Source organism: Lytechinus variegatus, chromosome 4 (assembly GCF_018143015.1).
Source record: "Lytechinus variegatus isolate NC3 chromosome 4, Lvar_3.0, whole genome shotgun sequence".
NCBI lineage: Eukaryota > Metazoa > Echinodermata > Echinoidea > Temnopleuroida > Toxopneustidae > Lytechinus > Lytechinus variegatus.
Genome location: NC_054743.1, coordinates 4,033,980 through 4,041,828, shown reverse-complemented (window position 1 = coordinate 4,041,828; position 7,849 = coordinate 4,033,980). Strand labels below are relative to the sequence as shown.

At 36.2% G+C, this 7,849-nt stretch overlaps 1 long non-coding RNA gene across 1 annotated transcript; it reads left to right on the top strand.

Annotated features, from left to right (window-relative positions):
- Positions 1–745: 745 nt before the first annotated feature.
- Positions 746–3,276, top strand: LOC121412505. Its single transcript, XR_005969621.1, has 3 exons — positions 746–894; positions 2,608–2,692; positions 3,118–3,276. It is a non-coding gene; the product is annotated as an uncharacterized LOC121412505 (long non-coding RNA).
- The last annotated feature ends 4,573 nt before the right edge of the window (positions 3,277–7,849 follow it).

Below are 7,849 nucleotides of genomic sequence, written 5' to 3'. Positions count from 1 at the left end.
GAGATATTTCAAGGGTAGTCGTAAGTATCGTTCATTTGATGTTGGCGAGAACGTTCGTATCCTTGCTCCCCCACAAAAAAGAAGGTAAATGGGAGTTGGGACAAGTTGTTACTGTTTGTGGTAGTAGAAGGTAACTAGCAGATGCCAGGCTCCAAAGAGTCTCAGCAGGTAAATTCTGAAGTGGGAATAGAGAAATCCCTATTCAACAATACAAGCGGCCCAAGTACTGATGTACAGCCAGGGGCTACACCCGGGGCTACTCAAAATCTTTCACCACATCCACCTCGAAGATCACAAAGAGTCCGTAAACCAATTGACTGGTTGATTTATTCAAAATAAACACACGTGAACTGGTAGAGCTTGTGTCATGACGTGTTCTTCTGAGTATGTTACAGAAGGCAAAGTGATAAAGAAAGTATAAACAGATGGACTTGAACAAGGGGTTGTTCGAGATGAAGGTAATACAACATGGTCGATATTTACACAACTGGTCTGGGGTGGAAACATGATGATAGTGTGTTTGTGAAAGGAGATGGAAACTATAATTGAATTAATGAGGCATGAATAAAAAAAAGATAGAATGACAGAATGAAAGGATGGCTTGATGAAGAATGAAATGTGTGTATGAACACAAGGCCCGAATTCACAAAAGTGGTTTCAAATGAAACCATGGTTTCAACCGTGGGTTTTCAGCATGATTTTGAGTCCACTGTTTTAGGTGGTTTCAAACCGTTGGTTTTAGGAAAACCATGGTTTTTAGGCACATTGACCAATCACAGATCAGTATTTCGGTACATTGCTGAGCAAGTGCATAGACGACGATAAATCAGCTTTGCACGAAATGAAGAGGAGCGGAGCGCTTAATATCGATATTTGCCGAGCTGTGAGAACATCGTAAGTAATTTACCATTTTATAGTGACAATGAATATTTTTTCCTACGTCTGCATGTATTTGTTTGTGAAGAAATATTATAATTAATGCTGTAAATGCATGCAAAGTTAAGAGCGGAACGGTGTTCTTGGGATGGAAAAAGCATTATCGCACGCAAGTTATTTTCCAGTCCCACGCGTGAAGTTTTGTGTCCTGTCAAAATATAATGAAGAGCTGTCCCACCGACTTGCTCAGGAGAAGGCATTGTCATTGTGATATTATCTTGCTGCATAGCGATAACATGACAAAGCCGCCAAAGTAGTCAGACTTTCAACTACAGTTGTGCAAAATTCAAGAAAATTTTGTTCTTAATTAATTTGTACCTTATCTTAGTAGTCTAATTAAAGTAACTGCACAAAATTGCAGAATTAATAATAATAACTGAACTAACAGCATAAAAAATATTTTGGGTCAATTTTTAGTGAATGGGAAAACAATAACCGTGTCTACCTTAGATCCTGTCTCCAAGAAGTCTAGTGATAGTGATCACAAAAATTATTTTTTAACATTCACTTATTCAGATGATCAGATCCAACTTGAGAAATGAAGTAGATCTAGCATCGCGCCCCTCGAGGACGTAGGACTCTGATATTTTTAATATTTTTTTTTGAAGCCGTAGCCCAAGTTAGACACGCTAGTCTAGGCCTTAGGTTAACCCAGGGAACTCCAGCCCGCTATGCGGGCGGGAGCCCAGGAGCTTACCGTGAAATTGACCATACTCACGGGACAAGGGTAGATTATGGTCAAAATATCTAGCAAGATAAATTATGAAAACAGAAATTATGCACTTACCACGATTATATGGATGATGGTCTAACGAGTGGCAGTTTTTCTGACATCTTGGCACAGACTGGAACCTCAAAAAACGAAAGGTTTTCTTCTTCTACCCCGTCTCGATTGGCCATATTTGTTATGAATTGTAACAAAATGGCCGATCGAAACGGGGGTACAAGGAGAGAACTTTTCGATTTTTGATGTTCCAGTCTGTGCCCAGATGTCAGGAAAACTGCCACTCGTTAGACCTTCATCCATATAATCGTGGTAAGTGCATAATTTCTGTTATATAATTTATCTTGCAAGATATTTTGACCATAATCTACATGTACCCTTGTCCTGTGAGTATGGGTCAATACATGAGCTCCTGGGCGCCGGACCGCTACGCGGGCCGGCGCTCCCTGGGTTAGCATTGGGTAGGCCCTACATGTAGGGCTATGTCAGTGTGTGTCGAAACTGGTAAACAATCGATGGAATCCCCTTCAACATCCACATCACTGCAAATTGGTTAAATACACTAAATTTAAGTTTTATACCTTTTTTAAACCTTATATGATAAAAGGAATAAATATTCTTATAGGGCCTAAATAATCAGATTGATCTGGTGGCCATTTCTTTTGTAAAATTTTCCCATCCCTTGCTGCGCACTGCGTAATACAATAGGCTTGACTCGCTTTGTTTACATGATGTAGCTACAATACGATGAGCTACGTTATGAAGCACCGTTCTGTAGAACAATTAATTGAATGGATTATTTTAACAAATCACCCCAAATGATAATAAGAATTTACATTTTGGTTGGAAATATGGCAGGTTTGAATAGATGTTCATTTGGTTTCATGTCCATTAGATTTAAAGCTTAATTTAATATAGATCTATCTGTACTTTGTTTATTTCCGCAGTAAATTTTTGAATGGATGAAAACATCTTACAAGTTAACATGCACAGGCTGTCCTGAGAGACTATTAAAGGAGGATTGTAAGAGAGGTATGTTCATTTTTGTTGTCGTTTTTATGTGTACTTTTGTCTTTTTTTTTTCTTTGTCACCGCAAAAAACTTTTTTATCATAAAATTTGTTGTCATGATAAAGAACCGCTTAAATTTTCATCGATTTCAATCTTGGTTGATGTACACATCTGACAGTGACTGAATTGATCTAAATTCTGTGTCACATGGCCATAGAGTATAATGCCTAAATGTCAAATATTTGTAGATCCAGTTGATCAATTTATATTCAACTTTATGAGAATGGCAATCTGATTAGGTTGTGGGCCAAAAAAGTCACTTGACCAAATATATGCAGATTTAAAAGGTAGGCCTATTAATTTTGACAGTACGCAGTAAAAGTGGTTAAGAATGCATTTTTTTCAATGTTTAAATATTTTCTTTTGCTTCTCACTCTAACTCAATAGGAATATGCCAACAAGAACTGCAATGAGGAGTCGTTGACAGGAGGAAACTTTTTAAAAGAGACCACACACTACCTCATCAACATGCTTGAAGATGATCTGAGCCTGAAGAGGGACAAAGGGCCTAGTGATAGACTATCTTTCTGCAAGTATTGACAATTCTGCTTTTGTATGTTGTATTTTTTTAATGAGAAAGTTATATGACAATAACATCTCAAGACAAGCCTAGTGTATGCAAGTATTAGTGATATTCTTGTAAGAAGGAAGACTCAATGTAAAAAGTGATAATAAATTTTGGCAACTGCCTGTTTTTGATTTACAATGAACTGTGCATATGATAATACAATCAGAAATGTAAATTAGAACTATATGTTTTGTCATCCATTGTGGACAGATTCTTCCAAAATCCCTAATTTACATTAAAGAAAAAATATGAGAGGTTGCATCATGATCTTGGTTATTTGAAAAAAGTATTGCATCGGCTATGCTCAATGTATGTTTGTCACACAAATGTTTATGGGATACGGATAGGTTTAGCCTTTAGACCAGTAAAGTAATTTTTAAAGAATTCCATTTTTTTCAAATCTTACAATGTAAAGACAATAGAATAGTTACATTTTGTTTTCTCTTTGTCATCTTAAAAAAATAAAAACGCAGAGTAAGATGCAACTTCTGGCAATAAATCTTCATTTACAGGATAATTTCAGGGAATACGTGGTGATGAGGCATCGGTTACACTTCGTAATTCCGAAGGTTCTTTATTCCGAAGGTTCGTAATTCCGAAACACGTAAATTGCCTATACCTCGATGTTCGTTAATCCGAAAACGAAAAAGGGTTCGTTAATCCGAGCATTTGTGGCGTTATTCCGACGGTTCATTATTCCGAAGGTTCGATAATCCGAAAACGAAATAAGGTTCGTTTTTCCGAAGGTTCGATAATCCGAAAACGAAATCGGGTTCGTTGTTCCGAAGGTTCGTTAATCCGAAAACGAAATAAGGTTCGTTGTTCCGAAGGTTCGTTAATCCGAAAACGAAATAAGGTTCGTTTTTCCGAAGGTTCGTGAATCCGAAAACGAAATAAGGTTCGTTTTTCCGAAGGTTCGTTAATCCGAAAACGAAATAAGGTTCGTTAATCCGAAAACGAAATAAGGTTCGTTAATCCGAAAACGAAATAAGGTTCGTTAATCCGAAAACAAAATAAGGTTCGTTAATCCGAAAAATGAAAACCGGGAAAGCAGAGGCAAGGGGGAGGGGGCGGGGGACACTGTTGCCGTTCAATTGTTATGAGGATGGGAAGGCAAGGGCGGCCGACCGAATTTTCGTCGGGGGGGGGGGGGGGGGGTAAAGCCAAAAATATGAAACTCATACGTCAAAATTGACACTTTGGTGATATTTTCACCTTAAGATTATCATCTGCTTGAAGTCATTGTGTGTTTGATAGTGATTAAGTAGAGAAAAACCTTTTTTGAAGTGATTTCTTATTATGGCAAAACGTATATTTAGGCTTTATTTTTCGGGAGAGTGTATATGAGCGAGCGGCTTGGTAAAACAAATTCAAAGATGAAGTTGTAAAACGTTTTTTGGGGTCAATTATTCTTTAAATTGCATTATTGCGAGGTGTTGCGAGCGTGAATCACAAGCTAAAACTTTAGGATATTTCAATAAAAAATGAAAATAAGTTTTTAAAAATCCGAGCAGATTTCTGCTGTCATTAAAAAGATGTGCATCTAACTAAAAAATTAACACGAGCGCAAAACGCGAGCTTAAACATACTGACCAGAAAAGGAACCTGTTAAAAAAAGCATTTAGTGACCTCTTTAGGATGCATATTTCACCAATCGAATGAGAGTGCGAAGCGCAAGCTGAAAATTTGCAATATTCCAGCCTTCATGAGAACTTAACTTGTATACTTTAAAAATAGTATTTTATTTCGAAAAAAACACGAAAAACAGCATATTTATTTTAGAAAAAGGAACTTTCCCATTTTGGAAAATATTCAATTCCCTGTTTTTTATTTCAATTTTGGGGTGCAAGTGCCTCCTACCTCCCTCCCGGCGGATCCAACTTTCGTCAAATAGGGGGGGCAATTTTTTTCAGCCATATTTTCCTCGATCGGCAGCTTAAAGTTGATTTTTGTTTGTTTCTTTGAAAGGGTAGTCCTAACAGTCAATAATTAGCTTTATACTTATAAAATAAAGTAAATATGTAATAACATGATAAACCCTTTTTAAATAATGCGAGCTATATTTTTTTTTAATACGATGGGCAATTATGTTTGTGATCTTTAAAACGAGATGCCTATAAATAAATTTAGATAATAACTGCGAACAAGAAGCGCAAACAGAAATTTTAAATATATATAAGCCTGACCTGATCTAAAGGGGACATTTTAAGAACTTTTTGCAGTTAGCCATGAAGACGATGCATGTTTCAACCAGTGGCGGCGGAACATATTTTCCTTGGGGGGGGGGGGCAAAGCCAAAAAAGGGGCTAATAGGGGCAATTTGGTGCAAACATATATTTTCACCATGAGATTATCATCTGTGTAAAGAGGTTGTGTGTTTTGTAGTAATTGAATTGAGCAAAAAAATTTAAGTGATCACTGATTGAAAAAATATATATTTATGTTTCAATTTTGCTAGCGTAGCGAGCAAGCGGTTTTGGGAAAAGAAATCAAATCTGAAGATGTAAAATTCGCCTTTTTGGTCAATTGCTGTTAAAAGGGCATCCTTGTGAGATGTTGCGAGCGCTTTCAACATCTCACAAGGATCATTATTAGTATTATTTTTATTTTTATTACCAGCAGAAGCTGTTATTAAAAATGACATCCCCTCCAATACAAATCCTATTATCTAGAGGTTACACGCACGCGACCAACACACTTGATCCCCTGCATCTTTAAACCATTTGCTTAGGCAGCAATTGCTCAGATAAAATCGAAATTAGCCTATGCTTGATCAGGGCGCCTATTCTTAATGAAATACATGCTTTTGGCCACAACACAAGCATGTATCATCGATCGTTATTACTATCATTGCATAATGTCGTATAATCTTGTAGTGACAACACCGTTTTTTGTTACCAAAATGAATAACTTTCATTTTCGGAAATACGAACCTTATTTAATTTTCGGATTAACGAACCTTATTTCGTTTTCGGATTAACGAACCTTCGGAATTACGAACCTTATTTCGTTTTCGGATTAACGAACCTTATTTTGTTTTCGGATTGACGAACCTTCGGAATTACGAACCTCATTTTGTTTTCGGATTAACGAACCTTCGGAATTACGAACCTTATTTCGTTTTCGGATTAACGAACCTTCGGAATTACGAACCTTATTTCGTTTTCGGATTGACGAACCTTCGGAATTACGAACCTTCGGAAATACGAACCTTCGGAATAACGGAACCTTCGGAATTGCGAAGCTTCGGAATTACGAATGTATGCGTGAGGCATCAGTGTTGCAATTATCTGTTTGTGAGTGATCAAAGTTGTTTCGTAAGCCATAGCAAGAAAAAAGAGGTTTTGTGAGAACTTCAACAACCAGAGATGAGATTGAGATGAGTGATCGATGGGACCCATGTCTATACAAGAATTCCTGTAGGGAAACAAGCCTTGTACTTTCCTGAAGGGCAAGTTCACCCCAACAAAAAGTTTTTTTTTGATATAATACAGAAAATTCAACTGTGCATAACACTAAACATTTCATCAAAATTTGATGTAAAATGAGAAAGTGTTGACATTTTGAAGTTTCGCTTATTTTCACAAAACAGACATCCTGGTCAGTATGCAAATGAGTGACAAAGTGACGTTCTCCACTCAGTGTTTCTTTTTGTAATATACTAGTATCATGATGTCCCCCCCCCTCATAATGTGTATAAAGTACAGGTGAGATATCGTTTGATTTCTCCCTGAAACTTTTGTAAAAAGCCATTGTGGCAACCTATACTCAATTCGATGAAGAGTTTTCTCATAATTGTGAATTCTGTAAAAAATCAAGCATTATAATATATTTCTACAGAAGAAAGAGTGAGTGTGTGACATAGACTTGTTTGCATATCACCTGTTTTATCACTTGATTAATTAATTTCTTATTTTACATCCTATTTTGACGTTTTCCGTGTCATGCATGTTTTATTTATCTCTATTCCATTTACATTAACTTTTTTTGTACAGTGGACTTGCTCTAGAACAGGTATTTTTTGTAATGTACAAGTAAGAATTTCATTATTTATTTGTGTCTTCTTTTTTAACACTTTTTTACAGGGGTGGGGGGGGGGGTTGAATCAACCTCCCTTGAGATCTCTGCCAATGATCACATTAACGCCTTGAAAATTGGTATGATAATAGTGGGGGATGTCATGTGCAATGCTGTTTGGTTAATTTTTCCGAAATCGTCAGATCTTTAACATTAATTAATTATGCTAATTTCTGCATAAATCATACTTTTATACCATTGCTAACAATCAAAATGAAAAAAAAATCCTAGATTGAAAATGAATTTCTTATGTATTTTATTGTTTTATGAATTTCTTATGTATATCTTTGTTTTTCAAACTTGTTTTTTGCCAAAATTATGGCAGGACATTTTTTTTGAAGCATAATTATGCTGAAATCAAGTAATTTCACCTGTGAAAGTAAAAATAATCATGTCCATATGAAGAAGATGAGAAAATTCAACATTGACTTTGTACACAAAATCACGTTTTGGAGCAATTTTGGGTCTGACATG